Raw genomic sequence first — 21597 nt, 5'->3', positions numbered from 1 at the left:
AGTGGTATCAAAACGTTTCGAGACTAGCTCTGTTTATGAGAAATTACTCTATTTATCTACGTTTATACACTATCAAAATAGTCCCCTTACATATCAATACAGCACTCCCAGCATTCTTGCCACTTCTGGAATGTGTCCTGGAAGTCTTCTTTTCGAAGCATGTCAAGCACCTTCTGCGATTTGCGGGGGATCTTCGCAATGGTTTCAAAACAGTGACCTTTGAGCTGGATCTTCATTTTCGGGAAGATGGCAAAGTCTGCAGGAGCCAAATCTGGCAAGTAGGATGGGTGCGGAAGTGAGATCATCTTGTTTCTGGCGAGAAACTCACGTGTGAGGAGAGCTCGGTGACAGGGTGCATTGTCGTCGTGGAGCATCCAGTTTTTCACGTGCCACAGATCTGGTCGCTTTCGCCAAATGTCCTCCCTTAGACACCTTAAAACCTGGCAGTAGAACTCACTATTGATGGTCTGGCACCTGAGGATGAATTCTCGATGTACAATGCCGCGAATGTCGCAAAAGACGATGAGCATGCACTTGGTCAAGCTGCAGACCTGCCTTGCCTTTCTCAGTAGTGGAGATGGACTCTTCCATTGTGAAGACCGCTGCTTCATCTCAGGGTCATACCCGTACACCCAAGTTTCGTCACCGATCCTTAACATGAAGGACATAATGATCCTTGACATGAAGGATGGGTCATCCATGGCACGCTGACAGAGTTCTTGGCAAACTTCGGCGTGGTGTTCCTTCTGCTCCTGGGTCAGCATCCTGGGGACGAACTTGGCAGCAACACGGCGCATATTCAAATCACGTGAGGATTGCCTGGACTGTTCCATATGACACACCGACAATGACAGCAATGTTGTGGAATGTTCTCCAACGATTCTCATGCACAAGTTGCCGAATGGTTTCGACATTTTTGGGGGTTGTGCTCGTTGAAGGTCTTCCTGATCTCACATCGTCTTCCAGTGATGTTCTTTTGCTCTTGAAGCACGCATGCCACTCAAAACACCTCAAACGACTCATTGCAGCATCGCGTAAACTTGCCGAATCATGTCAAACGTCTCTGTGGCAGATTTGCCAGTTTCATGCAGAATTTCACGTTTGCTCTTTGTTCTAACTTGCTGTCCATGATGAAATCACAGATGTGGTAATGCAGGTGGTCAGAATAGCATCAGTTGCACAGCTCCCGATGTACACAGGACGATGTCTTTTGGCACACTGACTTATGAAGGTAGGTGCTCCCTGTGACTGTGTGTGCAGCCATATGCTGCTATCTGTTGGCGTGTTACAAACCTAGTCTCGAAACTTTTTGATACCACCTCGTAACTTATGTATAGCTTCTTTTTTCATATTTTACTTATTATTCCTGTTTTGATTTTATTCCCTGCATAAATTTTGTATACAAATTTAAGCTGTTCTCATTTGTAATCTATCCTAATTTGTTGTAAATAATGTTGTATCATTTACTTACTACTGTACCACTTGTGTTTGGATACAAAATAAATAAATCTGAAATTAATCTCATAAAATTCCCTCACTAACTTAAACATTTTCCTCCTAATCACCATACTCTGCAATCCACATTCCTTCAATATCTCCATGGCCAACTTCCAGAGTCCTGATATTACCTTAGTCACTCATCTCTGGACCTTCTGAAATGCTTCCATATCACACTGAAATCCAGGTGACCAAATCTGAGAACAATAAAATTCCACAGTCCAGGTATGGTCTGACCAGTGCTTTATACAGTAGCACAACCATCACCTTATCACTACATGTTAGAGTACTTCGTATCATAGTAGCCCTATGATGTGCAGCCTTTGCGGCACTTGTAATGTCCTCTAAACTTCAGTCTGCCATCAACCATTACCTCCAAATCTTGAATCTCATCACCACCTACAGTATAGCCCCATCAATATAATAGCCCTTATATTTCTGCACTCCAAAATGCAATACCTTGACCTTGCACTTATTAATATTAAAACTACAACCCCACTCCTTTGTCCAAGTCAAAAGTCTATTCAAATCTTCCTGAAGGGAATTAATATTAATAGTGCTACTTAAAATTCTCCCAATCTTTACATCATCAGCAAACAACTGAAGGTCCCCAGTCAGTCAAGTCCACATTACAAATTATTATTATTATATGACACCTCCAGGGAGTCCAATGACTCATCAAGGGAGGGTACCTACTCTACATCTGTCTACACTATATCTCATTCTAATTGCAACTACACCAATGCCATCTACTGCCCACCACCACCACTAGCATTTCCACAGACAATCACAACCATCCATGCTCATGGCGGGATTCGAACCCACAGCTTTTGGCTGGAGAGTGGATACCTAACGCTAACCACTCAGCCAACCAGGCTCTGCTGACAGCATAAACTTGTCAGTAAAGGTCGCAGATTACTGATCTTTGCGACCTTGATTAAAGTCACAATGCCTCCACCTGGAGAGTGATCATGCAGTCTTGACCTGGGAACCTGACATGTACAATTGTCATATCATTTACCAACAAGTTACAGTTAATTATAGAGAACTTCAACTATGAGAACACAGACTGGAAGGAGGTATGTTCAAAAGGGTAAGGAAATACAATTCATACAGCTTCTAAGATATACTTGCTGGCCCAGTTGGTTGAGTGGTTAGCATATCCACTCTCCAGCCAAAAGGCTGAGGGTTCGAATCCCACCATGGGCATGGATGTTTGTGATTGTCTGTGAAAATAGTGGTGGTAGTCGGCAGTAGATGGTGCTGGTGTAGATGATGAAGGTAGCTGCGGTTAGTGGAGTGGTGGAGACGAAGAGCTGTAGAGCAAGTACCTCCCTTGATGAATCTTTGGACTACTTGGAGGTGTTATGTAATAATAATAATTACCTCAAACATCATATAATAAAGGGAACTCGGGTTCTTGTGTGCTGGATATGCTGACAGCATAAACTTGTCAGTAAAGGTCGCAGATTACTGATCTTTGTGACTTTGATTAAAGTCACAATGCCTCTGAGAGTGATGATGCAGTCTTGACCTGGGAACCTGACATTCACAATTGTCATTTAAGAAGTGGACAGAGTAGGTGATTATGAGAGGTAGAAGACCTAGCTTGGAGCAATGCCATAACCATAACATAAGAATCTGAAGGATAAAGATATTAGTAATGCACAGTAGATGGCCAATAGGTGTTTGAAGAAAATATTATCAGACTATACGCTAGGACTATCTCAAAGGCTCACTTTAGTGAGTACGGGAGTGGCGATTCCCAGGTACCTGATGCTGGACCATACCTTATAAAAGATGTAATATACATCTGTTATATAATCTATAGGCTGGTCCCTTTTACTTTTTTTTTTTTACTTTTCTTCATCTCTTGCAGTTAGTTTAGCTTTACATAGTAGGCTAAACAAACACAGAAGAAGGCAATGGCAAACCACTTCTGTGTATATTTTGCCATGAAAATCTTATGAACAGAGGCTTAAGTTATTTTGATATAGTGCTGGAAGATGGGACACCAAGGTCAAAAGGCACTGAAATGGTTACTGGGAAAGAGCAAAGAGGAACTTCCAATGAAGTTAACAAGAATGAAGCTGGATCAAAGCCTTGTGGAAGTTCAACTTCTAACAGAGTTAATCCCATAAGAAGACACCTCTGCTTTACTGATTTACATAAAATAGGAACATGGAATGTGAGAAGCATGTATCAAGGAAAACTAGAACTGGTGAAGAAAGAAAAGAGAATAACTTGAGTTAAGATGTTAGGAATCAGCAAACTGAGATGAATAGGAATGGGTCACTTTGATGCCTATGATTTCATGACGTATTACTCTGGACACGAAAGAAGCACGAGGCACCACTGGAAATTTTGTTTTAGGACTGAGGAATGAAGCAGAAAAAAGATGAAGTTTTGTGTTGAGAACAGTTGCTATATTGAAAATACTTGCTTCCAACAACATAAAAGAAGATCGCACACATGAATTTCACCTAGTGGAGAATACAGATATTATTATTATTATTATGTAACACCTCCAGGGAGTCCAAAGACTCATCAAGGGAGGGCACCTACTCTACAACTCTCTCTCTCCACCACTCCACCAAACGCAACTACCTTCATCATCTACATTAACGCAACTACCTTCATCATCTACATTAATAGCACTCCTCCACCTGCTGGCAACCTATTGTTGCCAGCAGGTGGAGGAGTGCTCTCCAAGTAGCAAAAACACTGCCTGGTACAGACTGCAGTACATATCATGAATTATTGATAGCTGAAGTTAAACTGAAATGAATTGGTTGCATTGACTGAGTTTGTTCACTGAAAAATTGTTGGAATAAGTGAGACATGGTTGGATAAGGATGACATCCTGACAGGAACAGAGGTGGAAGGGTATGATGCATTTCATGAAGACAGAAAGGGTAAAAAGGGAGGTGGAGTGCAAGGTGGAAATGGTAGTGGTGGCTCTGAGGCAGTATGGTGTGAGATAAAGGTGATCAGAATGAAATACTTAGATGTTGCTATCAAACCTGCTAATGTGGAGGAAAATGACCAGGAAATGTATAAACAAATTAGCCAAGCAAATAGGAAAAGGGTAATCATTATGGATGATTTTAATTACCCAAGGAGTGGTATGACAATATACACTGGGTTGACAAGATAGCAACCAGAAGTAAAGAAAATGAGTTTCTGAAGTTTTTCAGGAACAACTACCTCAGGCAGTATGTAACAGAGCGTACACAAGGATTACGGGTCTTGGATTTAATCATCTCATCGGAGGATGTTATTATAAACGAGGTGTCAAATCTTGATCTAGTTGATGCAACGATGTGGAGAACACTAACGTAAAAGTAAGGAGATTCTGTTTCCATTGTATTAAGGCTCTGATTAGGCCACATATGGATTACTGTGCACAGATTTGGTCAACTGGTTTTCAAAAGGATGAAGAGATTTGGAGAGGGTCCAGAAATAATTGACTAATATAGTTTCTGATCTCTGGAATGTTGAATATGAAGAATAGTTCAGACAATGCAATTTGCAGAGTCTAGTGGATAAAAGGAAAAAGGGATGATATGATAGAAACATACAAATTGGTAAGGGGTTTTTATAGGATTAACATTGAAGAGGTTTTTTATAAAATGGTGGGAGAGTGGAGGGAGAACAACAGGTCATCCCTGTAAGCTGTATAAGGAGGGGGTGAGAAGCACATTTTTTTCCATAGAGTTGTGAATGACTGGTATGCATTGCCTGAGAATGTGGTGTCTGCAGAGAATTTGAATGTAATCTGAACATGTATGACAAAAGAAATCTCCTAGATGAGTCTGTGAATCCATGGGGTCTTCAAGTAATAATTATAATAATTATTATTATTATTATTATTCAGGCCTCCAAGGAGTCAAAAGACTCATCGAGGGAGGTCCTTCCTAAGACAAAGTCTGTCAAGACTCATCGAGGGGAGGTCCCCCCCCTGAGAAACACAAATTCTATCATACCACTCTTTAAACTCACTAACCGTTCTCGCTCCCACCACTCCATCAGGCAATGCATTCCACGGCTCAACCACCCTCCACACAAAGAAACCACTCCTTACCCTCTTGCTCACAGTTTCCTTTCGCAACTTCCAGGGATGGCCTCTTGTCATCACTCCTTCCCACTGTTCAACCAAGCGAAAGGACTCCCCAGTGTCAACCCTGTAACCACCTCTCAACAGTTTAAAAGTCTCAATCATATCACCTCTCCTTCTTCTATCCACCAAACTCTGCAGTCCACATTCTCTCAGCCGATCCTCATAACTATCCTTGTACAGTCCTGAAACCATCTTTGTCATCCGTCTTTGTATCCTTTCCACATTTAATTTATCCCCTTCAAATCCTGGGGACCAAATCTGAGAACAATACTCCAAGTGTGGTCTGATCAGAGACTTATACAACGGAATGATAACCCTCTTATCTCTGCAGGTCAGTGTCCTTCTCATAATAGCAGCAATCCTCTGTGTTACCTTCACCACCTTTGCAATATGTCCCCTAAACTTCAGGTTTCTATCAATCATCAACCTCAGATCTCTTGTTTCCCCTACTTCCTCCAGTATAACTCCTCCCATAGAGTATGCAGCATCCCATCGATGTTTCCCAAACCTCAAGACCTTACATTTTGCTGCATTAAACTGACACCCCCATTCATTTGCCCATCTATCTAGCTTATTTAAATCCTCTTGCAGGGCTACCACATCTGCACTATTACTAATAATCCTTCCCAGCTTCGCGTCATCCGCAAAAAACTGAATATCCCCCTGCAATCCACTGGCTATGTCATTGATATAAAGGTTAAACGATATAGGTCCTAGTACTGAGCCCTGTGGGACCCCACTTGTAACCCTCTGCCTCCTGGAAACTGCTCCATCATACACAACTCTCTGATACCTATCAGACAGCCAATCCTGAATCCAGTTGACCCAATCTGACATCCAGACCCATGTGCTGCAACTTAAATATCAGCTTATCATGTGGCACCCTGCCAAATGCCTTCACCAAGTCTAAGAAAATTGCAGTATATGCCTTTCCCTCATCTAATGTTCTTGTAACTTTATTATAAAAGGCTAGCATATTGCTAAAACAAGAGCGTCCTTTCACAAATCCATGTTGATTCTCACAGATAACATTACCCTCATCTGCCCAATGCTGTATACGGTCCCTCACTACTTTCTCCAAGATCTTAACAACTACTGATGACACAATTAACAACTATAATAATAAGAACTGAGTAGAATGGAAAACAAAAGCATTTATGCAGGGAATTTCTGTAACTTATTCAGAGCAAGTTTTTGGTTCAGAAAAGTAGAAGGATTAATATGACAAGGAAATGCAGAAGTTCTGAAGTCTATTTGATACCTTTGTAGTACCAAAGAACATGAGGTTAGAGGGAAGTTGTTCTGTGTGAGATTGTATATATGATTGTGATCCGAGTTGCTGAGAGTATAAGAGATGCAGTGGATGGCGTTGATGGAGATGATTCGTAGTAGTAGAGGTTCGGTGTAGTGTTGAGACAGTTGTAGGTATCCACCCGCTATGAGTCTTTGGACTCCTTGGAGGTATCAGGAATAATAATAATAACTAGAAGGAGAACAGATTAAAAAAACAAGTATTGGAAGAGTGGATAGGTTATCAGAAATATGAGTTTAAAAATGAACAATCCACATTTCATCACTGCTTATTAAAAATACTTCCACTCCAAACATTTTTGGAGGTTTTTTTAAAACCACAATGATTTTAGCACTTGTTTGATATCTTTCATAGTAGAGCTTAAAGGAAACTTAAAGAATCGGGGCATGTGATGGACTTGCACATAAAACTATAGGCTGTGGAGGGTGGTTGAACCATGGAATGCATTGCCTGATTGAGTGGTGAGAGCACAAACAGTCAATGAGTTCAAGTAGTGGTATGATAAGACTGTTTTCTAAGGTAGGCCTTCCACAATGAGTCTTGTGATTCTATGGAAGTCTGAATCATAATAATAACCCCTACACAAGGGGTGCCCAGACTCAAAGCGTGGCCTGAACAGTGCCCTTGCACACTTCCATAATCTGATTCCAATGATCTGGCAGTCAGAAGGAAAAGTATTTATTCACCAACTGATCAGGAAGTCTGCAGCAGATGCATTACCATTGGCTTCAATTCCTGATCAGTTGGTGAATAAATACTTTTTAATTAGCCAGCAGCTAATCTGCAGAAACTTAATTCTCAGGAAGCTTTATTCTCAAGTGAAGAATTTGATATTCTGATATCTCCTTAATTCATTAACTTTGCTGAACATGCTCAGTTATATGATGACCTTAGCAGGCATAAATGTTATGAAAGCCATCCACCACCTAAGAGGTAGGGTTGGCTTGGCATTTCTTCCAACTAGAAAAGATATGTAGGTACATCATCTGCATAAAGCAAAGAGCAGATATTAACATTGTTGAGAGGAGGAGGTGGATGAGAATGTTTGTTAATGTATCTGCCTTTAAGTTGATTTTGCGTGTATGTCAAAGGAGCATGCTATTGGGAAGATGAATATGAATGTATATCATATCCTGTACCCTCAAGGGGGTGTACAAGATATGATAGCACTACATGAAAAAAATTACATCATTACTATCTAAAATTTTCCTCCAAATCAGTCTGTTACTTGTCAAGACTCCAACATTATCAGATTTTATATTTCTATCGTCTAAGGCACTTTGTACTGTATCAATCCACCTATATCTTGGTCTTCCTCTGGGTCGTTTTGCTGCCAACCTGGCAGAGAACATATGTTTTGTTAATCTATCTTCGCCCATTCTGTTTAAGTGACCAAATCACCTGAGATTAGCTCTCCTAACGTATTCCTGGATGCTGACAATGTCTAGTTCTTTCCTAATATCCTAGTTTTTAATATGATAGGCCATTGATGCCATCTGTTCACGCCTATAATCTTTCTCAGGACTCTCATATCTGCGGTCATGTTTTACTTCTGACCCAGCTCTCAGATAAATAAGTTAAAACTGGTTTGAACACTGTCTTGTATATAGCTAATTTAGTGTTCCGACTTATTTCTCTCTTATTCCATTTGAATTTATTCAATTGACTTCCCACCATACCAGCTTTGCTGATTCTGTAGTCTATTTCTATATTAATTTACCATCTTCACTAAAAATCGTGCCTAAGTAGCTGAAGTGTTTTACTTGTTCCACAGGTTCTCCATTCACAACACAGTTGACATTTTCAATGATTCTGCCTATTTTCATTGTCTTTGTCTTTTTATTGCTGACCTTCATACCATATCTATTACAACAGTTATTCAATTTAGTCAGAGAATCTTGCAGACTTGTAGCGGATTTATTTAGAAGTATAACATCATCTGCATAAAGCAAAGAGCCGATATTAACATCTCTAATTGTGATATCATGTTTAATACCACTTTCCTTCATAATGTGATCCGTATAGATAATGTACATCCTTGTCTCACACCAGATTTAACATTAAACCATCTTCCTGTACTTCATTCAATTCTAACTGCTGACTTACAACTCAAATGAAGACTAAGTATTGCTTGATATAATGCCCAATTGACACCATATAACTGTAGCATATTGAATAGTTTCTCTCTTGGCACCTTATCATATGCCTTTTCCAAATCAACAAAACTTAAATACAGATCTTTGTTACATTCCCATGCTATCTCGACTATTTGTCATAAAGTGAAGATCTGATCCAAACAGTCTCTATTTGGCCTGAATCCAGCTTGTTCTTCACCAAGCTTTTCTTCCACAATTCTTCTCGACCGTTTCTCAAGTCTACTTGCATAGATCTCGCCAGGAACACTCAGTATTGAAATACTTCTGTAATTCTCACATTCAGTTTTATTTCCCTTTTTATATATGGGTACTATGAGAGCTCTACTCCAATCATCGGAAATTCGTTCCTCTGTCCAGGCTTTCTGAACTATGCAGTGAACCACCATACTTCAGCATTTTTGATCGAATATCATCTACTCCTGTTGCCTTTCCACATTTCAAGCCTCTGATGGCTTTTTCTACTTCAAGTATGGATATGTATTCCTGACTGCATGCCTGGTCATCAGTGTTTTTTTACCACTGTGCTGTCATCACTGCTTGTTTCATTTACCAGTTTTTCAAAGTAATTACTCCATACTTCAAGGATATCTTTTTCTCCCATTTTCATGTCACCTTTATCATCTCTAACTCCTTTTACAGCACTCTTTCCTCCATTCCTAAGCTTCTTCAACAACCTCCAGAATATTTTGCCACCTTCTTGATATTTATTTTCTATATTCTTGCCAAAGTCCTCCCATGACTTTTGTGTTTAGCTAGTTTTACATAGTGTTCAACTTTCTTACATTTGTCTCTATATTCTCTAAGAGCACAAGCTGACTTATTTGCCAGGAACGATAGGCTTTCTTCTTTTCCTTCACTGCCTGTTTAACTTCTTATGTCCAACATAGAGTTCTGATTTTTTCTATCCTTGCAGATAACCTTACTACATGCCTCTCTGGCTGAATCAATCAGAGTTTTCTTCAAAGTTTGCCACTGAATCTCCAAGGTTTGGTTGCTGTTCTCAAACTCTTTCATTTTTCCTTCAATAATCTTTGTGTATTTTAGTCTACAGTTCACATCTGAGAGCTGCTCAACTTTTATTTCCTTTAAAACTTTCTTACATGTTATTCTTTTCAATATGAAATATAATTTTATCAGGAAGCTTTATTATTTCTCAGGAAGCTATTCTCAGGAAGCTATTCTCAATTAATTCTCAGGAAGCTTTATTCTCAAGTGAAGAATTTGATATTCTGATATCTCCTTAATTCATTAACTTTGCTGAACATGCTCAGTTATATGATGACCTTAGCAGGCATAAATGTTATGAAAGCCATCCACCACCTAAGAGGTAGGGTTGGCTTGGCATTTCTTCCAACTAGAAAAGATATGTAGGTACATCATCTGCATAAAGCAAAGAGCAGATATTAACATTGTTGAGAGGAGGAGGTGGATGAGAATGTTTGTTAATGTATCTGCCTTTAAGTTGATTTTGCGTGTATGTCAAAGGAGCATGCTATTGGGAAGATGAATATGAATGTATATCATATCCTGTACCCTCAAGGGGGTGTACAAGATATGATAGCACTACATGAAAAAAATTACATCATTACTATCTAAAATTTTCCTCCAAATCAGTCTGTTACTTGTCAAGACTCCAACATTATCAGATTTTATATTTCTATCGTCTAAGGCACTTTGTACTGTATCAATCCACCTATATCTTGGTCTTCCTCTGGGTCGTTTTGCTGCCAACCTGGCAGAGAACATATGTTTTGTTAATCTATCTTCGCCCATTCTGTTTAAGTGACCAAATCACCTGAGATTAGCTCTCCTAACGTATTCCTGGATGCTGACAATGTCTAGTTCTTTCCTAATATCCTAGTTTTTAATATGATAGGCCATTGATGCCATCTGTTCACGCCTATAATCTTTCTCAGGACTCTCATATCTGCGGTCATGTTTTACTTCTGACCCAGCTCTCAGATAAATAAGTTAAAACTGGTTTGAACACTGTCTTGTATATAGCTAATTTAGTGTTCCGACTTATTTCTCTCTTATTCCATTTGAATTTATTCAATTGACTTCCCACCATACCAGCTTTGCTGATTCTGTAGTCTATTTCTATATTAATTTACCATCTTCACTAAAAATCGTGCCTAAGTAGCTGAAGTGTTTTACTTGTTCCACAGGTTCTCCATTCACAACACAGTTGACATTTTCAATGATTCTGCCTATTTTCATTGTCTTTGTCTTTTTATTGCTGACCTTCATACCATATCTATTACAACAGTTATTCAATTTAGTCAGAGAATCTTGCAGACTTGTAGCGGATTTATTTAGAAGTATAACATCATCTGCATAAAGCAAAGAGCCGATATTAACATCTCTAATTGTGATATCATGTTTAATACCACTTTCCTTCATAATGTGATCCGTATAGATAATGTACATCCTTGTCTCACACCAGATTTAACATTAAACCATCTTCCTGTACTTCATTCAATTCTAACTGCTGACTTACAACTCAAATGAAGACTAAGTATTGCTTGATATAATGCCCAATTGACACCATATAACTGTAGCATATTGAATAGTTTCTCTCTTGGCACCTTATCATATGCCTTTTCCAAATCAACAAAACTTAAATACAGATCTTTGTTACATTCCCATGCTATCTCGACTATTTGTCATAAAGTGAAGATCTGATCCAAACAGTCTCTATTTGGCCTGAATCCAGCTTGTTCTTCACCAAGCTTTTCTTCCACAATTCTTCTCGACCGTTTCTCAAGTCTACTTGCATAGATCTCGCCAGGAACACTCAGTATTGAAATACTTCTGTAATTCTCACATTCAGTTTTATTTCCCTTTTTATATATGGGTACTATGAGAGCTCTACTCCAATCATCGGAAATTCGTTCCTCTGTCCAGGCTTTCTGAACTATGCAGTGAACCACCATACTTCAGCATTTTTGATCGAATATCATCTACTCCTGTTGCCTTTCCACATTTCAAGCCTCTGATGGCTTTTTCTACTTCAAGTATGGATATGTATTCCTGACTGCATGCCTGGTCATCAGTGTTTTTTTACCACTGTGCTGTCATCACTGCTTGTTTCATTTACCAGTTTTTCAAAGTAATTACTCCATACTTCAAGGATATCTTTTTCTCCCATTTTCATGTCACCTTTATCATCTCTAACTCCTTTTACAGCACTCTTTCCTCCATTCCTAAGCTTCTTCAACAACCTCCAGAATATTTTGCCACCTTCTTGATATTTATTTTCTATATTCTTGCCAAAGTCCTCCCATGACTTTTGTGTTTAGCTAGTTTTACATAGTGTTCAACTTTCTTACATTTGTCTCTATATTCTCTAAGAGCACAAGCTGACTTATTTGCCAGGAACGATAGGCTTTCTTCTTTTCCTTCACTGCCTGTTTAACTTCTTATGTCCAACATAGAGTTCTGATTTTTTCTATCCTTGCAGATAACCTTACTACATGCCTCTCTGGCTGAATCAATCAGAGTTTTCTTCAAAGTTTGCCACTGAATCTCCAAGGTTTGGTTGCTGTTCTCAAACTCTTTCATTTTTCCTTCAATAATCTTTGTGTATTTTAGTCTACAGTTCACATCTGAGAGCTGCTCAACTTTTATTTCCTTTAAAACTTTCTTACATGTTATTCTTTTCAATATGAAATATAATTTTATCCTGCTCAAGACTAAATAGTGATCACTTTCAATTTCAAATCCTCTATACACTCTGGTGTCCTGCACCAGGGAGAAAACATCACTATCAAAAATAACATAGTCAATGAGACTTTTCTTATTCCTTGCCTCTTCTCTCCATGTGAATTTGTGCATATTTTTATGTTGGAACATGGTGTTAGTAATAACCAGTCCATGCCCTGAGCAGAAATCCAACAACTATTTGCCATTATTATTAGCTTTGCTCTTTTCTCCGAATTTTCCCAAAATATTTTTGTATGTTTGACAATCATTTCCTACTCTGCTATTTAGATCCGAAAACAGTTGCTTTTTCTAAAGTCTCAAAAAATTTCTCCACTTCTACCTTAGTAGAACCTTCTGTGGGACCATAGGCACAAATAAGTCTCATTGTCCAGTTCCTCATTCTCATATTTGTCCACATTACTCTACTTGAGACTGACTGCCATTCAAGAAGATTAGCCTCGTATTTTGTGTTGAATACTATGGCTACTCCTTCTTTTCCTTGATCGTCATTGCCTGAATATAACATTTTGCATTTATTGCTCAGAAAGATCTCACCAGTTTTTGTCTTTTTTGTGTCAGTCACTCCTATTATGTCGATCTGGTACGTATCTAATTCCTCAGCTAGCTCAATTTCTTTGCCATTCAGGCTTCTTATGTTGATAGTACAGATCTTTAACTCTGGTGATGTTGAGTTGTGGTTTCAGATTTGTTCTAGTAGCTGACTTTTCGCTGTTCGCCCTGGTTCCCTGGCGAAAACAACAGGGGCCTTGTTTAACCAGGCGACGCCTCAGCTGGCATGAAATTTTGTCATGTTGTACCATCATTTTTTATTTTGGTTTAACCAATAAGAATACAATTTGGTCGGCTAAATCCCAAATTGCCAGCCCATCCTCGTTCATTTAGTATCCAAGTAGATACCCAACAGGGTGCACCACGAGAAGGTGAGGATTGGACATTAGGTCAGAAGCCCTGGTTGATTCTCCACATTCCTTTAAAGGCTATGTGGAGGTCTCCTCTCAGTTATACAGCTTTGACCCTTAAGCACCCACTAGAGGGACCCTAATTGTTTTATTCCAGGAAAATATTCCACTCTATTATACAGTTGTCGATTCAGTATTCTTTAGAGGCATGCCAGAGGTAATTCCATCCACTCATTCCATCTTTCCATTTTTCCCCATATGTTGAACTTATAAAATACAAGATGGATACACTAATTCAGATTCCCCGTCTTCCAGTTGAATCTAAAGGTTATTTCAAAGACTCTGTATCATACCTCTTAACTTTATTTCATCACAACAATATTACTCTAATACTGCAATATCTTGTGTCTTACTGGTATGTCAGTCACATACGACTAAACAGAAGAATACACTATTAGAATTAAACGAAAGCAATGATTTTATTTTGTAAATAAAAATAAAAGCAGTTAATTGTAATTACTTCGCAATAATTGGAGACATGCATGCAATTAGAATAATTAAGACTGGGACAATATCAAAAAGTTTCATGGAAGAGATATTCGAATTTAAATTGTTTGTAGTGAAGAATCTCAGTTTGATTTCAAAGAACTCTGTTTTTAGTATTAATAGCATGGGAAGTAAGGCTAGACTTATCATATTCCAAGGATTTTACATAGTCCTGATACTCTTGAATTCTAACCTCTGGAGAATGGCCCATCTGTCCAAAAATTGATATGAGCAGGATACTTGACAGATACCAGCCTTGTCAATTTATGACCAATCTCATCCTTGTAAGTAGCCTATTTCATGGAATGAATTTTACAATTTTTATGGCCCATAATGCATAAATTTACATTTACACTTAGCAATGATTATATCAATTTATTCAAATGACCCTGCTGAATCTGTATATTGTTTTTATTTATTATTATCATTATTCCTAATTTAACAATGTCAGCAATGCCAGCCTGGTTGGCAGTGTGGTTAAGATATCTGCTCTCTAACCAACAAGATGTAGGTTGGCTGTGGGCATGGATGTATGCAATTGTCTTGAGGTTGGAGATGAATTTCATTATCCTGTGTAAGAACAACACCCCACTTATTTGAGGCCTGAACGGATTTGAAAAAATTACATGTTTGGTCTCTAGAGCAAAGGTTTCTAAGACAATTTAAAAATACCAAAAAAAAAAACCTCACGGTATTGATGTACTACAAGTTTACGACTTTTCTTGAGCGGGAGTAAAATAATAAAATAAATAAAAAATCGAGATATCACCGTTTACGTCATTTTCAATATTTCTGCATATTATAAGCGGAATGAATATCCCGTATCCAATAATCAATTAACAAGTGAAAAACAGAAAAAAAGAAACTACACGTGCCATGTGTTTGTAATTCGCACATTTAATATTATACGAATGAAAATAACAGACACTTAGACCTTGTTTCCATTTTACTCTGCAATCGAAACTCGCATAAGATTAAGCTTGAAGCTATGGGTCTATTTATAGAATCAAAATTTCGTACAGGAATAGCTCATTGTTAATTTTATTGCAAAACTATCTATCCTTTTTACAGCAGTAACATGGAGAGTTGATTATTATTAATACATGATCCGTGCAAGATCACACTACATTACACATAACAAAATCCATACTGAATACTATACCACCCGCCGTATATTTGCACAGGATGCAAAAACATCAATTATCAACTTACCGGTGTATCGAGCATAGAAATAAACTCAATTCAATCCCAATTTACATATTATATTTTGTATACCATAACCTCCACGAAAGAATTTACTCAATTCAATCCCAATTAACATATTACGTTTTGCAGGAAAGAATTTACTCACCATACACGTTGTTACCACTTCGAAATATAACAAACGTAACCCGTTTCTACAACAATTCCAAAGGAATCCACCTAATGTTCGTAGTGAGTAACATCAACCAACTACTCATACACTAGTAAAACAGGGAATCACCGTTCCGACAAGGGAGAATACCAGGAAGTCAACAAAACAGTTGATAGCATACATGATCATAAAAATATTTCCACAAAAACAATCAAAACATTCTTACTACTGATTTTCAGAAAATACTAAATAAAAACTTTGGTTTACGCGAAAGATGAACTTCAAACATATCCTGCTAAGAGAAAATGAAATAAATGTAAATGTAAAACACAAATAAATAAAAATAAATAGTGAATAAATAAATAAAAATAATTATATTATATTATATTATATTATATTATATTATATTATATTATATTATATTATATTATATTATATTTTATTTTATTTTATTATACAGAAGAGCCTGTGTAGCTCAGTGGATGTGGTACTTATTGTATATACGTTATTGTATATTGTATTATCTAGTTGTATATATTATCATGTTGTAAATGAAAATTGTTAACTGAAATAAGCATGCTATGTACTTATTGTATATATGTAAATAGTTCGTCCGAATGTACATAGATGCTTTTGAGAAAACAAAATATTCAGTGGATGTGGCGTTTGCACACCACGGCGCTTAACAGCACGAAGGAAGACTTCTAGGTTTCGAATCTAGTCGTCGACTAGAAGAAATTTTTCTAAGCATTTTTTCGACCGGTTCCCGAGTTAGTCGATCTCTGGCACGGGGTCAGCGGGTTTTTTCTCCCGGAAACTTGGGTTTTTCGTCCCGTAAACTCAAGAAAATCGACCGTAGAACCCACATTATTTCAGACATTAAATAGGAGATGGTTACATTAAATTGGAGATGGAGACATTAAACCACGAGATGGCGGCACTTTGAGCCGTCTCTCTTCACTGCGTGACGCTTAATTAGTGATAGCCTTGAGTCAGCTATCTATGATTGGGTACTAGTGGAGATTGAACTGCACTCAATCTCCAAAAGTTAGATAGGGCTAAAAACGGCCTCGCCTACTCCCTATGTACTGGAATAAAAAGGCGTTAGCTGATTTTTTTATATTATATTATATTATATTATATTATATTATATTATATTATATTATATTATATTATATTATTATAAGGGCCTCTATAGCTCAGTGGAAGTGGTCTTTGCACTTCTCAGAGCTAAACTGCCCGAAGAAAGAACGTCCTGACTTTGAATCTACCCGCTGATTTTATTATTATTATTATTATTATTATTATTATTATTATTATTATTATTATTATTATTATTATAAGATACCTCCATGGAATCAAAAACTCGTCATGGGAGGTCCACTGTTATAAACACAGTTTATAATAATAAACTGTGTGTATAATTATATTATACACACAGTTTATATACTCATCACTCACCACTCTCCATGCAAAAAAACCTGCTCCTCACACCCGGCTTATACAACTTCCAGGGATAACATCTTGTTCTCTTCCTATCTTCACCCATTCTGTGCAAAACCTCCCTGACATTAATCTGGTAATAACCTCTTACCAGTTTATATGTCTCGATCATATCCCCTCTCCTCCTTCTATCCACCAATTCCTGCAAATTGCATTTTGTCAATCTGTCTTCATACTCAACATTCCAGAGACCAGAAACCACCTGAGTCAATCGTCTCTGAACCTTTTCCAATACATCTTCATCTTTTTGAAAACCAGATGACCATATCTGTGCACAGTAATCCATAATTGTCCTGATCAAAGCCTTATACAAAGGAACTATAACATCTTTACTTCTATAAATCAGTGCCCTCCGCATCAGACCAGAAACCACTTAGTCAATCATCTGTGAACCTTTTCCAATACATCTTCATATTGGTGACCAAATCTGTGGAGAGTAATACATATGTGGTCTGATCAAAGAATTATACAAAGGAACCATGACATCCTAACTTCTACAAGTCACAGCCCTCTGCATCATTCCCATCATCTGCTGTGTTGTCCTCACAATTTTAGTAACATGTCCCTGAAATTTTAGGTACATGTCTGCAATCACTCCCAGATCTTTCATCTACTCTACCTTCCAAGATATTTCCATCGATTATGTACTCTACAGGATGTAGACTACATCCCATCTCTGCCTCCCAAATTCAAAACCTTACACTTTACAACATTGAAGTGACATCCCCACACATTTACTCATTCAGCCGTATTCAAGTCCTCTTGCAAAGCTACAGCATCTGATTTACTCCTGATTGCTCTCCCCAACTTTGCATCATCTGCAAACAATTGCATATCACCTCTCCAAATATCATTTACATACAAATTAAACAGCAATGGACCCAAATCAGACCCTTGGGGTACACCACTAGTAACTTTCCTCTTCTGGGATATCGCTCCTTCATATACACTCGCTGATTATCTATCAGACAGCTAATCTCCAATCCAGCGAACTAATCTACTATTCAGCCCCACCCATTCCAATTTAATTATCAATCTGTTATGTGGCAATTTATGAAATGCCTTTGCAAAATCTAAATATACCACTGTATATACAAAACCCTTATCCAACGCATCTGTCACTTTATTATAAAAAGTAAGCAGATTACTAAAGCACAATCTTCCTTTAATAAATCCATACTGGCCGCCAAAGAGTATTTTTCTGTTGTCAACCAAATTCTGAATCTTGGTCCTAATTAACTTCCATAATATCTTAACCACAACTCCAGAAACACAAACTGGTCTATAAGTCAAAGCCCTACTCTTATCACCTCCTTGTAAATTGGAACAAATTTAGTCTCTTTCCAATCTTTTGGAATTTGACTCAATGAAAAATTCATGTTGAAAAGATATGTAACAGCCATTGTTAACTCTCTGGAACATTCCCTCAAAACACATGGTGAAATAGAATCAAGTTCCTCAGCCTTATTTACATCGAGTCGATTCAATTCCTCATATACCTCCTATTCACTTACTAACAATTCCTCGTCCTTCTCCTTCTTTTCCACTGCTTGTATGTTCTGCATGATGTCATGTTCATAAGAATGAAATACCTTTATAAATTGGTCATTAAATATCACAACTATATCCTCTGCTGCGGTTATCATAAACATTCTTTCTTCTGCTGGCCACATACTAAAAAAAACTCCTTAGGATTTTTTTGGCATCTTTAGCTAACAGCTGCTCATACTGCTCTTTTGGTACCCTTATCAAGCGCGTCACCTTCGTCGCCTGCTCTTTGTATCTTCTGATGCAATTGGTTGTTAGAACTACTCATCCTGTGTTTTTTACATAATACCTTCTACTTCTTCTTCCAGATTGCATACCTTATCTCTTGATTCATCTATTTCACACCTGCTCTATTTACCCTCTTAACCTTTGGAATGAATTCTATTATTGGCTCCACCAAATAGTTCTTGAGTAGGACCCAAGCAGCATTAATATCCTTTTCATCCAGTTGCTCTTTCCAATTTATTATCATGAGCTGTTTCCTGAGCTTTTCATAATTACCAGTCTTATAATTCCAATAATTCCCTTTCTAAGAGACGTCCTTGAATGACTTGTCACCCAGCAAGTGGTCACTCTCACTAACTGCTGGAAGATTTGACACCTATACCTCACTTATAATAATATCATCTGATAAAATGATCAAATCCAACACTCTTCATCATCGTGTATCCTCCGTTATGTATTGCCTAAGGTCTTTCAAAAACTCCAAAAATTCATTTTCTTTCCCCCAAGATGCAGTTTCTTGATTCCAGTTTATATTACCATAATTAAAGTCACCCATAATGATCGCTCTTGGGAAAAGGATTAAAACCAAGTATAAAATTTCTTGGAATCTTTAATGTATATTACACCCAAGATAAAAAAAAAAACTTTCTGCCTCTTTCTTTCAGAGAGCCTGTATAGCTCAGTAAATGTGGCGTTTGCACTCTACGGTGGCTGACCGCAGGACGAAAGGCGTTCGAATCTAGTCGCCAACTAGAGGAACTTTTTCTAAGCCTTTTCTCGATCGGTTCCAGAGTTAGTTGATCTCTGGCATGGGCTAGCGGTTTTTCTCCTGGAAACTCGGGTTTTTCGTCCCTTAAACTCAAGAAAATCGGCCGTTGAACCACACTATTCCACCAGATGGCGGAACTTACTAGCCGCCTTCTTCACTGCGTACCGATTATTTAGTGATAGCCTTGGGCCAGCTATCTCAGTTTGGCTACCAGTGGAGATTGAATTGCCCACTCAGTCTCCAAAAGTTAGATAGGACTAACAAACGGCCTCGCCTACCCTATAAGGGAACAAAAAAAAAAGGCGTTAGCAGATTTTTTTTTTTTACATCTTTCTTTCATCGAGAGATTTTTATTAAGAAGGTTAAGTACTTTTTGTCTACCTGTATATGATATATATATATATACGTAACATCTCCATTACCTCAGCTTGGTATCCCTCTCGGATCTGGCTCCATAAAGGTCGAAACCGGTCTGAGTAGTGACCCTTCTAATTCCAATTATTCCATTTATTCCAATTATCCATTGCATTATGGGATACATACTAAGCCAAGTGATATGAAGTCATTAGCCTCTATATACAAGTAGCTCAGACGTGAATATATCATGTGCAAAAGCGAGATAAGGTTAAAAGTTCTCCCGTATTCTCCATGAGCGAATAAATGGCTTTGCAATGGATGATTACATCAGTGGATGTGGGTACACGCCACATCCACTGATTACATACGCTACGGCGCTAGATTGCCCGAAGTGTGGTAAGCTCAATTCCAGTTATCCATGAGCGCAGTGTTTCTCAAGCTTCAGAAACCCGTGTACCCACTTCTTAAATTTTAATTTTTACCAAGTACCCCTTTATCAAAATAATAATAATAAATAAATAAAATATAAAAGTATAGTTCACTGTAAATATCTATTTTATTCGAATTTAGATGTACATGTAAACAAAAAATATGATTTATTTTTAATAGAACAAAATTTATAAAAATACTATAAATTTTGTTAAATTAAAATTATTTAATTTAAATACTTTACCATCAATGAGAGGAGTGAAATTGCTTATGGTGGGATAAAAGTTCAGCAAAATTTGGATCTATAATTGTTATTTTCAATATCAGATGCGATTCCTCTTCTTTGTCTTAATATCTTAATCTCTTAATCTACAAGGCAAGTGATATGAAGTCATTAGCCTCTATATACAAGTAGCTCAGACGTGAATATATTTCATATCCAACTTCGCACAGATATGAACTTGAATATGAAAAAATGAACCTTAGAGCGTTATCAGTTAATTAAGGAAATTCATTCTGTTTGTAGCCAAAATGGTGATAACATATTCTCGTTGAATTTAATTTTTAGAAAAACCATCAGAAGCTAGTTCTAAAAGTTGTTCTTCTTCGATTGGCGACAATTATTTTAATGAGTGCCGTTTAAAGTTTGAAGTGTTTACAGTTATAAAAAGTGTTTACGTATAAGTAGATGAAAGAAGATTATCGGTAAGATTATTCCAACCATTAATATTCCTATATAGAGAAGTGTGAGTTTCATCCAAGAATTTCCTTACACTAACAGTAACTATTGAGGAAGTTAGCCAAAAGTGTAAATTTAAAAGTGTTTGTTTGTGAAGAGGTATTACTGCAATTTTTATTGAATTTGGAACTTAAGGAACTGTGAGAAGACTGTATTAGAGATAACAGATTTAGCATAGATTTGTTGATATTGAAAAGGTATCTTATCTACTCAATATTAATATCCAATTCAGGAAAATACTTTTCTATATTCATTTGTATGCATGATAGTAATTTTCACATTATCCTCAATTTCTTCATTTGATCTTACGAGCAATTCATGAAGAGATGGAAACGTGTCAAATTCTCCAATACTTACCCACTTTTGCCATAACTTCATCTTTGCCAATATGGCGTTCACTTTACTTTGGATATGAAA

General features: G+C 37.4%; 1 protein-coding gene across 1 annotated transcript in view; it reads right to left on the bottom strand.

The window, feature by feature from the left end:
- The window catches only part of Hmbs (porphobilinogen deaminase-like protein l(3)02640), a 231703-nt gene extending 216198 nt beyond the window's left edge, over positions 1-15505 (bottom strand). Inside the window, exon 1 of the mRNA XM_090412648.1 lies at positions 15469-15505. The gene's annotated coding sequence lies outside the window, so the exon portion shown is untranslated. The remainder of the gene's footprint in view (positions 1-15468) is intronic.
- Between the last annotated feature and the right edge of the window lie 6092 nt (positions 15506-21597).

Source organism: Typopeltis vanoorti, chromosome 23 (assembly GCF_054136105.1).
Source record: "Typopeltis vanoorti isolate ZY-2024b chromosome 23, IOZ_Tvanoo_1.0, whole genome shotgun sequence".
NCBI classification, from domain to species: domain Eukaryota; kingdom Metazoa; phylum Arthropoda; class Arachnida; order Uropygi; family Thelyphonidae; genus Typopeltis; species Typopeltis vanoorti.
The sequence above is the reverse complement of the archived record's forward strand: the minus strand, read 5'-3'. Positions and strand labels throughout refer to the sequence as shown.